This window comes from Ambystoma mexicanum, chromosome 13 (assembly GCF_040938575.1).
Source record: "Ambystoma mexicanum isolate Mex_15411 chromosome 13, UKY_AmexF1_1, whole genome shotgun sequence".
NCBI lineage: Eukaryota > Metazoa > Chordata > Amphibia > Caudata > Ambystomatidae > Ambystoma > Ambystoma mexicanum.
In genome coordinates, this window is record NC_090938.1 from 801,377,887 (window position 1) to 801,390,331 (window position 12,445).

The 12,445-nt window shown below is 46.1% G+C and overlaps 1 long non-coding RNA gene across 2 annotated transcripts in view; it reads left to right on the top strand.

The window, feature by feature from the left end:
- Window positions 1-12,445, top strand: part of LOC138522015 (uncharacterized) — an 81,011-nt gene that overhangs the window by 44,232 nt on the left and 24,334 nt on the right. The gene's annotated exons all lie outside the window — the stretch shown is intronic.

Here is a 12,445-nt window from a genome sequence, read left to right on the forward strand (position 1 = left end):
GGGTAGGGGTTCGGGTCTGTATGGGTGCATGCTTGAGAGTGTGCTGATTTGGGGGTGGGGGTTTGGGTCTGTATGGGTGCTTGTTTGAGAGTGTGCTGATTTGGAGGGTGGGGGGTTCGGGTCTGTATGGGTGCATGTTTGTGTGTGTGCTGATTTGGGGGGTGGGGGGTTCGGGTCTGTATGGGTGCATGTTTGTGTGTGCTGAGTTGGGGGGTGGGGTGTTTGGAGTTGGGGGTGTGGGGGGTTCGGGTCTGTATGGGTGCATGCTTGAGAGTGTGCTGATTTGGGGGTGGGGGTTCGGGTCTGCATGTTTGTGTGCTGAGTTGGGGTGTGGGGGGTTCGGGTCTGTATGGGTGCTTGTTTGAGAGTGTGCTGATTTGGAGGGTGGGGGGTTCGGGTCTGTATGGGTGCATGTTTGTGTGTGCTGAGTTGGGGGGTGGGGGGTTTGGAGTTGGGGGTTTGGAGTTTTCTTCGGGTCTGTATGGGTGCTGGTTTGTGTGTGCTGATTTGGGGGGTGGGGGGTTTGGAGTTGGGGGTGGGGGATTCGGGTGTGTATGGGTTCATGTTTGTGTGTGTGCTGAGTTGGGGGGTGGGGGTTCAGCTCTGTATGGGTGCATGCTTGAGAGTGTGTGCTGATTTGGGGGTGGGGGTTCGGGTCTGTATGGGTGCATGTTTGTGTGTGCTGAGTTGGGGGTGGGGGGTTTGGAGTTGGGGGGGTGGGGGGTTCAGGTCTGTATGGGTGCTGGTTTGCGTGTGCTCAGTTGGGGGGGTGGGGGGTTCGGGTCTGTATGGGAGCATGTTTGTGTGTGTGCTGAGTTGGGGGTGGGGGGTTCGGTTCTGTATGGGTGCTTGTTTGAGAGTGTTGCTTTGGGGGGTGAGGGGGTTCGGGTCTGTATGGGTGCATGTTTGTGTGTGTGCTGAGTTGGGGGATGGGGGTTCGGGTCTGAGTGGGTGCTTGTTTGAGAGTGTGCTGAGTTGGGGGGGTGGGGGTTCGGGTCTGTATGGGTGCATGTTTGTGTGCTGAGTTGGGGGTTCGGGTCTGTATGGGTGCTTGTTTGAGAGTGTGCTGATTTGGAGGGTGGGGGGTTCGGGTCTGTATGGGTGCATGTTTGTGTGTGTGCTGAGTTGGGGGGTGGGGGGTTCGGTTCTGTATGGGTGCTGGTTTGTGTGTGCTGATTTGGGGGGTGGGGGTGCCAGGATGAATAACATCAGAGACAACGGGCAGCCTTGCCTGGTGCCCCGTAGGAACACCCGGCAGGTGAAATGTGTTTGCCAGTGTGAACCCTGGCCACTGGGCTGATGTATAGCAACTGCACCCAGTGTATAAATCCCGGGCCAAACCCAAATCGGCATCACCACGTAGATCTGTAATAGCTTGTTTTGTTCCTCTCCCTCCTTTCTCCTCCCATCTCCCTCACCTTGTGTAATTCTCCGGCTCTACCAGAAATTATGTCAGGCCTAGGACGGTAGTCGCCTATCTGTTCCCATTTCCTTCCTATCTGTGTTGCTAGGCCGAGTACAATAGTTAATTTCGCATTCTTGTTGTTCATGGCCTGTAAGAATGTTTTGTATTTTCCCTTGTTCCCTCCCTTGTCGAGAAGCACTTTGAAACACATTGTGTATAGGCGCTATATAAATAAACTATCATAGCATATCATTAGAGACGTTGGGCCAGAGTGTCAAGGGTGAGCAGTGGGTGTGGTTTATTTGTACATTCCTAAAGCTTTCAAAACCGGCTGCAGCCTTTTCTAGTATGGTCCTGGATGATGTCTGCTCCTGTAATCTTGCAACTAAACCTCGATCAAGCGTTTGAGACCCATTGAGTGTGGGTAATTGTTACCTTTCTACAACCCCATCAAGCATGGTTCAGGGGGATAGATGCACAGTGGCATTGATTAGAGAAGGTAACTGCTCTTTGAGGGCAAGCTTAACTGCAAAAGGACACTTGCTGCACACTACGAATCATACATTCAAGTGGACAGTTTGAGTTATTTGATCCAGATTTTATGGAAGGAAATGGCTTGCAATATTCAAACTGCTAGTACTCCAGTTGGCCTGGCCAGGAAGAAACTGAGGTCAGTTTCTTTGTATGTTCACTAAAGTAATTGGTCATCCTGTGATAATTCCTTTCAAAAGCTCATAATTTGGCAACAGCTTGTGCTTTGAAATGTTTTTTTTAAAGAATGTCCTCAATTTCCACCTTAATCTCAAACATAGCAGGTTGATATGCTATGCATCCCGCTATTCCTGAAAGTATCCATCAATAAGTGCATGAAAAGGTATGCTGGCAAGGCTATGTTCTTTATCTGATCTTGTTCTTTTGTTGCTTCTAGGATTCTCAAAAAAGTATATAATTTGTATATACTCTAGACTAGGACCGTCCTAGTGGGAGCATAACAGTGGAGTTTGTATCGTTATCCAAAGATGTCCCTGCCAATGTTCAGTGCAGTAAAAAAAGAAAGATTGACCAGGAGCACCGTCAATTTAAGGATGAGTGGACTGAGAAGTTGTTTTTCATCGAGTCCAAACCTAATGTGTATTCGTGTCTCATTTGTCTCGAACGCATAGCAGTCCCCAAGGAATAGAATATCCGCCGCCATTGTGAAACAAAACATTCACAATATAAGGATTTGCAGGGGGAAGCGAGAATTAAGAAAGCTGGGGAGCTAAGAACACAGATGAATCTGAATGTGCCACCTTTGCGAGTTATAAGGTTGCACAGCTTATTGCAAGGTCAGCACGTCCTTTCACAGATGGGGATTTCGTTAAAGACTGCCTGATGGAGATTTGCGAGGCAGTGTGTAAAGAAAAAAAAGATGCTTTTACAAATGTTCCCCTTTCACGTATGAGTATCCAGCGGCGTATTGTAGATATGGCTGACAATTGTTACAGCCAACTGAAAATGCGGTGCAAGGATGTCAAGTTCTTTTCAGCTACCCTTGATGAGAGCACAGATGCAAGTGACACGGCCCAACTCTTAATTTTCATTCGGGGGGTCGATAATCAATGCAAAGTATTTCAGGAACTGGCTTCCCTGGTATCTTTGCATGGCAGGACTACTGGTGCTGACATATTTAATGCCTTTCAAAAAGTCATTGATGATTTAAATTTGCCATGGGATGCTTTGGTAGGCGTGACGACTGATGGGGCGCCAGCCACGGTTGGGGAGCAAAATGGGTTTATTGGCTGCTTGAAAAGGCACTTGGGCGAGAAGGCTGTCCATTAAAAAAAATATCACTGCATCATCCACCAGGAGGCATTATGTGCAAAACATTTGAAATTCACTGAAGTGATGGACTTTGTTGTGAAAACGGTTAATTTTGTCTGTGCACGCTCTTTAAATCACTGATTGTTTCAGGCGTTTTTAGAAGAGGTAAAGGCAGATTATGGTGATGTCCTATATCACACCGATGTCCGATGGCTTAGTCGTGGCAATGTGCTGAAGCGATTCTTTGCTTTACGGCACAAAATAAAAGCATTCCTTGATGAAAAGGGAATGGACACTTCTGTCATGCAAGATATTGACTGGGTAGCTGACTTTGCTTTTCTGACTGACCTGACAGGCCATTTCAATGATTTAAATTTAAAGTTGCAAGGAAGCCAAAATCTCATATCGGATCTGTTTGAGGCAGTTTGTGCCTTTGAAATAAAGTTAAGGCTTCTGACAGCCCAACTGGAGAAACGGATGCTGGTACACTACCCTGCATGTGCAGAGGTTTTCCCCCATGACAAGTATGTAGGATGGTATCGGCATGAGAAGGTCCTGAAGGAACTGCAAAATGTTTTTGAGAATCGTTTCCCACAATTCAAATCCCAGCGAGCCTCTTTTAAACTTTTTGCAGACCCTTTCTCTGCTGATGTTGACAGTGTGCAACCTGAACTGCAACTGGAATTGATTGAACTTCAGTGCTGTAGTGCCCTCAAAAATAAGCACAGCTCAATTCCCCAATCTGTCACGGGAAGCATTAAAGATGGTTTCTATGTTTGGCAGCACTTACATTTCTGAGCACGTTTTTTCACAAATGAAACTACATAAATCCAGCCTAAGGACAAGACTAACTGACCAACATCTCCATGCTATCCTGAGAGTAGGAACAACCTCACTGGAGCCAGAGATCCAGAAACTGACAGCTGAGAAACGCTGCAATGTTTCTCACTGATCAACTATGTCTGGTTCACTGTTCCATCCTGTATGATTTGGGGAAATGTATAGTACAAAATGTAAGTTTTAAATACAAATAAAATGGTACACCTCCAAAAAGGTGTTTTTTCCAACTGTCATAGTGTTTGGTTGGGGGTGGGGGGTGCCATGGGGCATAGTGTTTGGTTGAGGGGTGGGGGCCATAGGGCATAGTGTTTGGTTGAGGGGTGAGGGGGCCATGGGGCATAGTGTTTGGTTGGGGTGGGGGCCATGGGGCATAGTGTTTGGTTGGGGGTGGGGGCCATGGGACATAGTGTTTGGTTGGGGTTGAGGGTGCCATGGGGCATAGTGTTTGGTTGGGGGTGGGGGCCATGGGGCATAGTGTTTGGTTGAGGGGTGGGGGTGCCATGGGGCATAGTGTTTGGTTGAGGGGTGGGGGCCATGGGGCATAGTGTTTGGTTGGGGGTTGAGGGAGCCATGGGGCATAGTGTTTGGTTGGGGGTGAGGGGGCCATGGGGCATAGTGTTTGGTTGAGGGTTCCATGGGGCATAGTGTTTGGTTGGGGGTGAGGGTGCCATGGGGCATAGTGTTTGGTTGAGGGATGGGGGCCATGGGGCATAGTGTTTGGTTGGGGGTTGAGGGAGCCATGGGGCATAGTGTTTGGTTGGGGGTGAGGGGGCCATGGGGCATAGTGTTTGGTTGAGAGTGCCATGGGGCATAGTGTTTGGTTGGGGTTGAGGGAGCCATGGGGCATAGTGTTTGGTTGGGGGTGAGGGTGCCATGGGGCATAGTGTTTGGTTGGGGTTGAGGGTGCCATGGGGCATAGTGTTTGGGTGAGGGGTGGGGGCCAGGGGCATAGTGTTTGGTTGGGGTTGAGGGTGCCATGGGGCATAGTGTTTGGTTGAGGGGTGGGCCCATGGGGCATAGTGTTTGGTTGAGGGGTGGGGGTGCCATGAGGCATAGTGTTTGGTTGAGGGGTGGGGGCCATGGAGCATAGTGTTTGGTTGGGGGTTGAGGGAGCCATGGGGCATAGTGTTTGGTTGGGGGTGAGGGGGCCATGGGCCATAGTGTTTGGGTGAGGGGTATGGGTGCCATGGGGCATCGTGTTTGGTTGAGGGGTGGGGATGCCATGGGGCATAGTGTTTGGTTGAGGGGTGGGTGCCATGGGGCATAATGTTTGGTTGGGGGTGAGGGTACCATGGGGCTTAGTGTTTGGTTGAGGGGTGGGGGCCATGGGGCATAGTGTTTGGTTGGGGGTTGAGGGAGCCATGGGGCATAGTGTTTGGTTGGGGGTGAGAGGGTCATGGGGCATAGTGTTTGGTTGGGGGTGAGGGTGCCATGGGGCATAGTGTTTGGGTGAGGGGTGGGGTGCCATGGGGCATCGTGTTTGGTTGAGGGGTGGGGATGCCATGGGGCATAGTGTTTGGTTGAGGGGTGGGGTGCCATGGGGCATAGTGTTTGGTTGGGGTTGAGGGTGCCATGGGCAAAGTGTTTGGTTGAGGGGTGGGGGCCATGGGGCATAGTGTTTGGTTGGGGGTGAGGGTACCATGGGGCATAGTGTTTGGTTGAGGGGTGGGGGCCATGGGGCATAGTGTTTGGTTGGGGTTGAGGGAGCCATGGGGCATAGTGTTTGGTTGGGGGGTGAGAGGGCCATGGGGCATAGTGTTTGGTTGGGGTGGGAGCCATGGGGCATAGTGTTGCAGTCCAAGAGTGAACCCAATAATAAAGCTAAAACAGGCACAGTTAGGAGATGTACATCCTTTGCTTTTTGAGGAAACCTGACTCAACGAAGGCCATACTCCTCTTGGGCAACCCAAACAGCAAACTATAGCAGTCCAAAATAACGGAATGTCCAATCTAGGGTCAATAAAATATATATAAGTTAATTAAACAGACGAGATACAATAACTAAATAGAAATAAATTATAACAATCGAAAATGTGTAGTACAAAATGTAAGTTTGAAATGCAAATAAAAATCGTAACCCCTCAAAAACATATTCTTTTCCCATGTGTTTAATACAAATTGGGGGTTTAAAAAGCCTCCTGCCATGCCCTGCCTACCGCCCCGCCTACCGTCCCGCCCACATTTACTTTTCGGCCCACTATAGTCCTCATGTAAGGTACTTTCGGCCCTCTGTCAAAATCATTTGTGCATCCCTGGTTTAGATTATATCAGTCATCAAAAAGATAGTTTTACATCATAGAGAAGGTGGGAAGTAGATCCTCTGTCTATTCGCTTCAGAATATGCTGAGGTCCTATTCTAGAAATATGCCAAAAAATAATTAGAATGGATAGGTAGGTAAGAAAAAGTAAAGATAGTAAATGCATAGCTGTATCCTACCAGCAAGGGTCTCAACACAGTTAACAAGTAAATACTGAAGCGGGATCCAATTTAGTAGTGTGGTCAGCCATTTTGTTCAGCAATGAATGGGCCAGGGAAAACCCCTTGTTCTAAAAAGAAATCCGAAAAAAAGGAAGGGTTAAATGCCCCTAGTGGGCTTAAAGTCAAACAAGTATCAAGAGTCGAAGTACACTCACATTGGTCGAAATAGTGTAGAAGAAAAGAAGAAGAACACAGTCTTCCGGGGGGAGTTGTCTCCTGGCAGGATCCGCTACAAAGAAGGTGACTGGAAGCGGTCCTTAAATACTCAGAAGTATAGCGATGCACATCAACGTACTGCGTCGAGAGAACGTGTGACGTCACATCATCACGCGCATGCGCAGTTGTGTGTTAAAGCAGGAACATGTATATTCCGATGTAAAGTGTCTCGGTAAACACAAAAAGAATATTTAATGGATGCTGAAAGCAAACTCGACTGGCAGAAAACATCAGGATGATGTTTAAAGAGTAAAAGCATCTAAAGCAAAGTAAGAGCCAATAAAATCGGATGATGCGCATAAAGAAGTATTATGGGATAATAGTGTGAAATAATAAGTGTGGTCAACATCGTAAGAGTAATAAAAAAAGAGAGGAGATGGTAAAATAGAAAAATTAAGAAAATAGTGTAAAAAATGTAAAAAAGTCATGTTGTGTGGGATACATCTCAAAAGATCAGTCGTCGTCATGGTTTGAATTCACATGTCCCTAATGCTAAATCTATCTAATTTGTGATAAATATTAAAAATTACAATAATATAAAAATCACAACATAATCAGAATCGTTCAGTTTTGTAAGGTGTTTACAATTGTATGCAGAGAGATGAAATGGAAAAAAGACCATTAGTAACAGTGAGACTGTCTTTACGGAAGCTCACAATCTCAGAAACATATCATGAGGAAAACATCATGAGGAAAACATCAACAGGAACAGTGGGGTTATTTAAACTGGAGTTAAAGACTCTGAATAACGGGAACAAGAATCATAGACCTGGGGGGTTGAAAAAAAGGGTCTGCTGAAAGTAATATAATTGTAAGTAATATTTTGGGGGGTTAATTATCATCTAGATTCGTCTTATCTCGGGTAAGATTTATAAGAAAGGACCCATATAGAAGTATTCGTTTAGACCCAATGGGGCTAATGCATCAAGTTTGTGGATCCAATATAATTCTCTTTGTGCAAGTCTTTTTGCATTATCTCCTGCCCTGGGTAAGTGTTTCATGATTTCCAGGACCACCCATCGGATCTGTGAGATGTTATGTCGGTTCTCATTGAAATGCCTAAATACTGGTGACTTCTGATTTCCTGTTCTTATATTAGATTTGTGCTCGGTAAGTTTTTCCTTTATTTTTCCCGTGGTTTTGCGTACATAGTATTTGCCACAGGGGCATTTCAAGGCGTAAATTAGATTTTTGTTGTCACAAGTTGCAAAATCTATTAGAGGAATTTTCTTGCCGCTGTTGGGATATCGGATGTGATCTCTTTTCAAAATATTAGAACAATGTTGGCAATTAAGACAGGCAAATGTACCGTGTTTTGGTTTAGCCAGGAACATTTGCTGTTGTCTTTTTTGTTTTTCAGCTCTGATCAGTGAGTCTCTGAAGTTCTTGCCCCTTTTAAAGGCCAACATTGGAGGTTCCGGAAATAGTTTGTTGAGATTGCTATCAGACTTTATGATGAACCAATTTTTTAGAATAATCTTTTTGATCCGAAAGCTTTGACTTGAAAATTTGAGTGTGTGTATAAATCTCATGTTTTCATTTCTTTGCTTCTCTTTCAACAGTTCTTTTTTCTCCAAGGTTGCAGTATGTTCAATAGCCTTATTGATAGTATGTTCCGGGAATCCCCTTGTCTTAAACCTTGTTCGCATTTTTTCAATTCATGTGTCAATTGGGTTGCATCTGAAGTGATTCTTTTAGACCTTAGGCATTGGCTGTACGGTAGATTCTGTTTCAAATGTGATGGGTGAAAACTTGCGTAATGCAGGGTACTATTGGCATCCGTAGGTTTTCTATAGATTTTTGTGATAAATGTGTTGTCTAGTCTGGCGATGTCAACATCCAGGAAATGTATTTGTGGATTGCCTAGTTCCAATGTAAACTGAATCTTTCTGTGACACCCATTGAGGTAGACTGACTCCCTCTTCTGTGACTACCGGGTCTCAAGAACTTCATCAGCTTGCCAGCCTAGGTCCAGATACTCAAAGGTTCTGTCTCACAAAAAAGGGAGGGGGGGGTGATCTCAGCTTGTAGTACACCTTTATTCATGGGGAAAGAGACCAGCTGAGTTCAGCAGGTCCGTCCCCTATGGGGGGCCATCTTGGATCCATTGAACTAAATTATTAATGATGTAAATTCGGTTGACTGTTTGCTCTTGATTGAATTTAGATCTCCTCCCCCAATGCCTCCAATATCCCACCGTGAGTAGTTAACCCAATGTAAGGATAAACTCCCAGGTAAGGAGGAGGGCCACTAGGAGTTTTCGGACCCTGAACTTGGAAGGCCTAACTCCTTCCCTTCCCAAAACGAACACAGGCCCAGAAAGGTCAGACAGCAAGTTCAACTTTGGTTTATTACAGCCAAAACCAACATGGATCAGAACAAGGATAAAGCTCCTGAAACGTCTCAGCGAATTCTGGCTCACAGGCCAGTTTTTAGGCAAATCCACAATGACGTCACAACCTGGGCCCCTCTCCAGCAAACCTGTCAAGCGAGTGGATTGGGCGCTGAGTGGTACTCCACCTATGGCGGACCCTATAGCTGTTATTTTATTGGCTCTGCCATGTCAGATAGCTGGCCTGGTTCATCCCCAAAAGAAATGCTACTTCTACAATATTGCAGTGTGGTGGTCTGATTATACCAATCTTGGTTCTTGGCCGTTGCTACCCACTCCTAGGGTCCTGTACTGTGATTGGTTAGAGCTGTCGCCCTCAGGCCTAGGACCCAAGTCGGTTCTCAGCTCGGGGTGTACCTTTTCAAGGTAATAAGAGCAACTATGTGCCTGCATTGTGACGTGTGTGCACCACCACAGACTATGAGAGTGCTCGTTCTCATCATGCAACACTCTGCTTCTTCTGTAACAACTTTGTTGCAAGCCATTTTATGACTGCATGAGAATGCTCTGCTTTCCCAGCTGCTAGTTTCTGTTCATCATCAGCTCGATGGGTTACGTGTCTAGGGACCATGTTTTGGGCTCCCAGAACTCTGAATTATTTATTTGCATTTACTGAGCCGGTGTTACTGCAGTTCAGGGACTGTCCCACACGGTTGTTCTCTTGTTCACTCTGAATTCAGCTCAGGTCAGCCTTTATTGGGACAATTGTGGCCTACTGTAATTTTCCTAAGCCATGGTATGGCTTCTAACTTCTTTGTGCTAGTCTATAGTATCCATAGGTTAGTTGTTTACGTCTCTGTCAGGTCCCTCGGGTGCTCCTGCAGTTCCATGGGGTTATTTGCATATAGCATCTGCAAGCTTTTACACAGGATCTCTTGGTTCTTGCAGTTTCTGCATTGCTGCAGTCAGGCTACTGGCAAAAATAATAAACGTGAACACAGTATGTACATGTGTATGTCCCCTAACTTATAGAATTGTACGCATGTGTTCTTCGTGTATTCGAATGCGTGATCGTGTCCGGATGTGCGGATGCCACCTGTGCTTCATGTCTAATGTTGCTATGTCATGTTGTCTCTAACAACATTATGCATGGCTTCTTGGTGCTTTGGTCGAGACTGTCAATGGAAGGGGTGTCTTTGGTTGCGCCTCGAGGCTCCTCGTCCACCTTGGGCAACATTTGCACTGCTCCCGGGCTATAGGGCTGACTGAGTGGGTACCTCTCAACGTACTTGTTTATCATGGAGCACTGCGAAGGGGCCCGAAACAGTACGATCGATCATGGTTCTTTTTGTTCTTCCTCCGGTTTGTGTATCTGGCAGGAGGGGAAGCAGGGGCAGACTCGACCTACTCTCTTCAACAAGTAAGAAAGAAACTAAGATAGACCATAAAGAACCACAGCTCAAAGCTGGTGGTGATCCATCCAAGGTGACTAGTGCAGTTCTGATTGCACTCAGAGTGTTGGGTTGACCCCAGGCCAAGATGGAGGAAGAAAACCGGATTCCTGATTGGTTGTTGAAAGGACAAAGGGGGTTAACTGGACATTCTAAACTGCCTTTCATTAGTTTTTGTCCTCTGAGTAGGTTCTGTCATTTGAAGCTCCAGTTTTTAGGCCAGGAAAATCTCTAGGAAATATGAAAAACTGTTACAGAAAGGTGGGTAGATCAGTTAAAGACCTCAGGTATTCAACAGGAGAAGAGAGACTCCATTCTAACATTTCACCTTTAAAGAAGAAACTGAACTTTCAAGTTTGAGTGTGGATGTGAAGCGGAAAAGTTTCAGGAACAGTTCGGAGGTTTCCCCCAGCGCGCGACCCAATTTTAGTAAGGAACTTGTTTTGAGCGAGCGCATGTTCATAGGCTCTAGGGGAAGGTTGCTGTGGTTACCGGCAGAGTTGTTCCCTTTTCTGAAGCCCGACATGCCTCATACAATGAGCGTGGCATAGCAAGGAGGAGGAGAGGGAATTTCATGTGGCGCGGTCGGCATAGCGGAGAGAAGCCTGGAGTGAGTGCGACATGAGGGGTTTTCTGTGGTACGGCCAGTGTCGAGGTGAGAAGTGCATTTGGAGGGAGCGCACCAATTTTACATAAGAAAATAAATGTAATGTGAAACCGACTATAAAAGTGCGCAGGTCCACAGTGACAGCTAGGAAGAGACATAAACAAGTATCAGTTACCAGATCTTGTTACAGAATGTAAATATTTATTAACATATCCTGGCTGTCTTTTGAGAATTATTTAAAGAAGACAAGTTAATAAAATGTATACATATATAGAGTTTGTCCATTTTGAAAACTGTCTTGAGCAAGGCAATTAAGGAATAGAAAATAGTGGTGCATAGTTAAGTCTAGGGGCTTTAAAATTGGAGTCAATTTAACTAGAAGAATTACAAGACTAGAAATCAGTTATGGTATAAGAAAGCTAAAAGACATTTCTTCCAAGGAAGTGGGCTATTCACAGCAGTTCTGTACATTAGTCTTCAATTTGGTCAAGAGAACACATACCAAGTTTGCAAGTGTTTGCATACTTGATCCTTGGGCCATCTCTCTGGGCATCAAGATGAGGGAATTTAAGATAATGTTACTCAGCTTAAGGTTTAGGGAGTGGGTACGTTTCTGAGGAAGGAAGACACTCATCTCATTCTTTTCTCTCCCTTTCAGAGCTCTGTCCGAGTGTTCTGGAATCTGAGTTTTTTATTTTATCCAATTCCCCTTTCCCCCAGGGGTGTTCCCGGGCTCAGCTGTTTCCGTTTGTTGAGGGTGTTACGCCCTTGTGGGTCTGTGGCATTCAGCAGCTCCTGTAGAAGGACCAAGGCAGATCCTTCCTGCAGAGAAGGAGAGGAGGAATCGACCCACACAGAGGGAATGGTCTGTTCATTTGGGTATCCCATAGAATTGAAGGCGATGTCTCAGCTCAGATAATGTGACATGTAAGGTTGGGTCTGGGTGACTGGGTTACATTGAATACATGCATTATTGTTGCTGTTGGGCACTATGTTCTAAGGGTGTGCTCTGTTATGTTTAGAAACGTCACCCACTGTGGGTGACTCATACTGGCGCACGGTCAGTATGCGCGCCTCTTGGTTCCCATTATGTTTTCTGTATTGTGCCTGCTGTCAAATGGTAGAGGCTTGGGGCAGAATAGGGTTTTCTTGCTGGAGATTGACTCAGCATTGGCCAGTTGGTTGGGCTGCATATCCTGTTACTCCCTGCTATGTTTGAGTGTGCCACCTCCAAGGATGTTTTATCAAACTGTGTTGTGCGGTGCAGCAGGTGTTGGAATGTTTTATTCAAGATTCTTGTGGGACGTGTGCT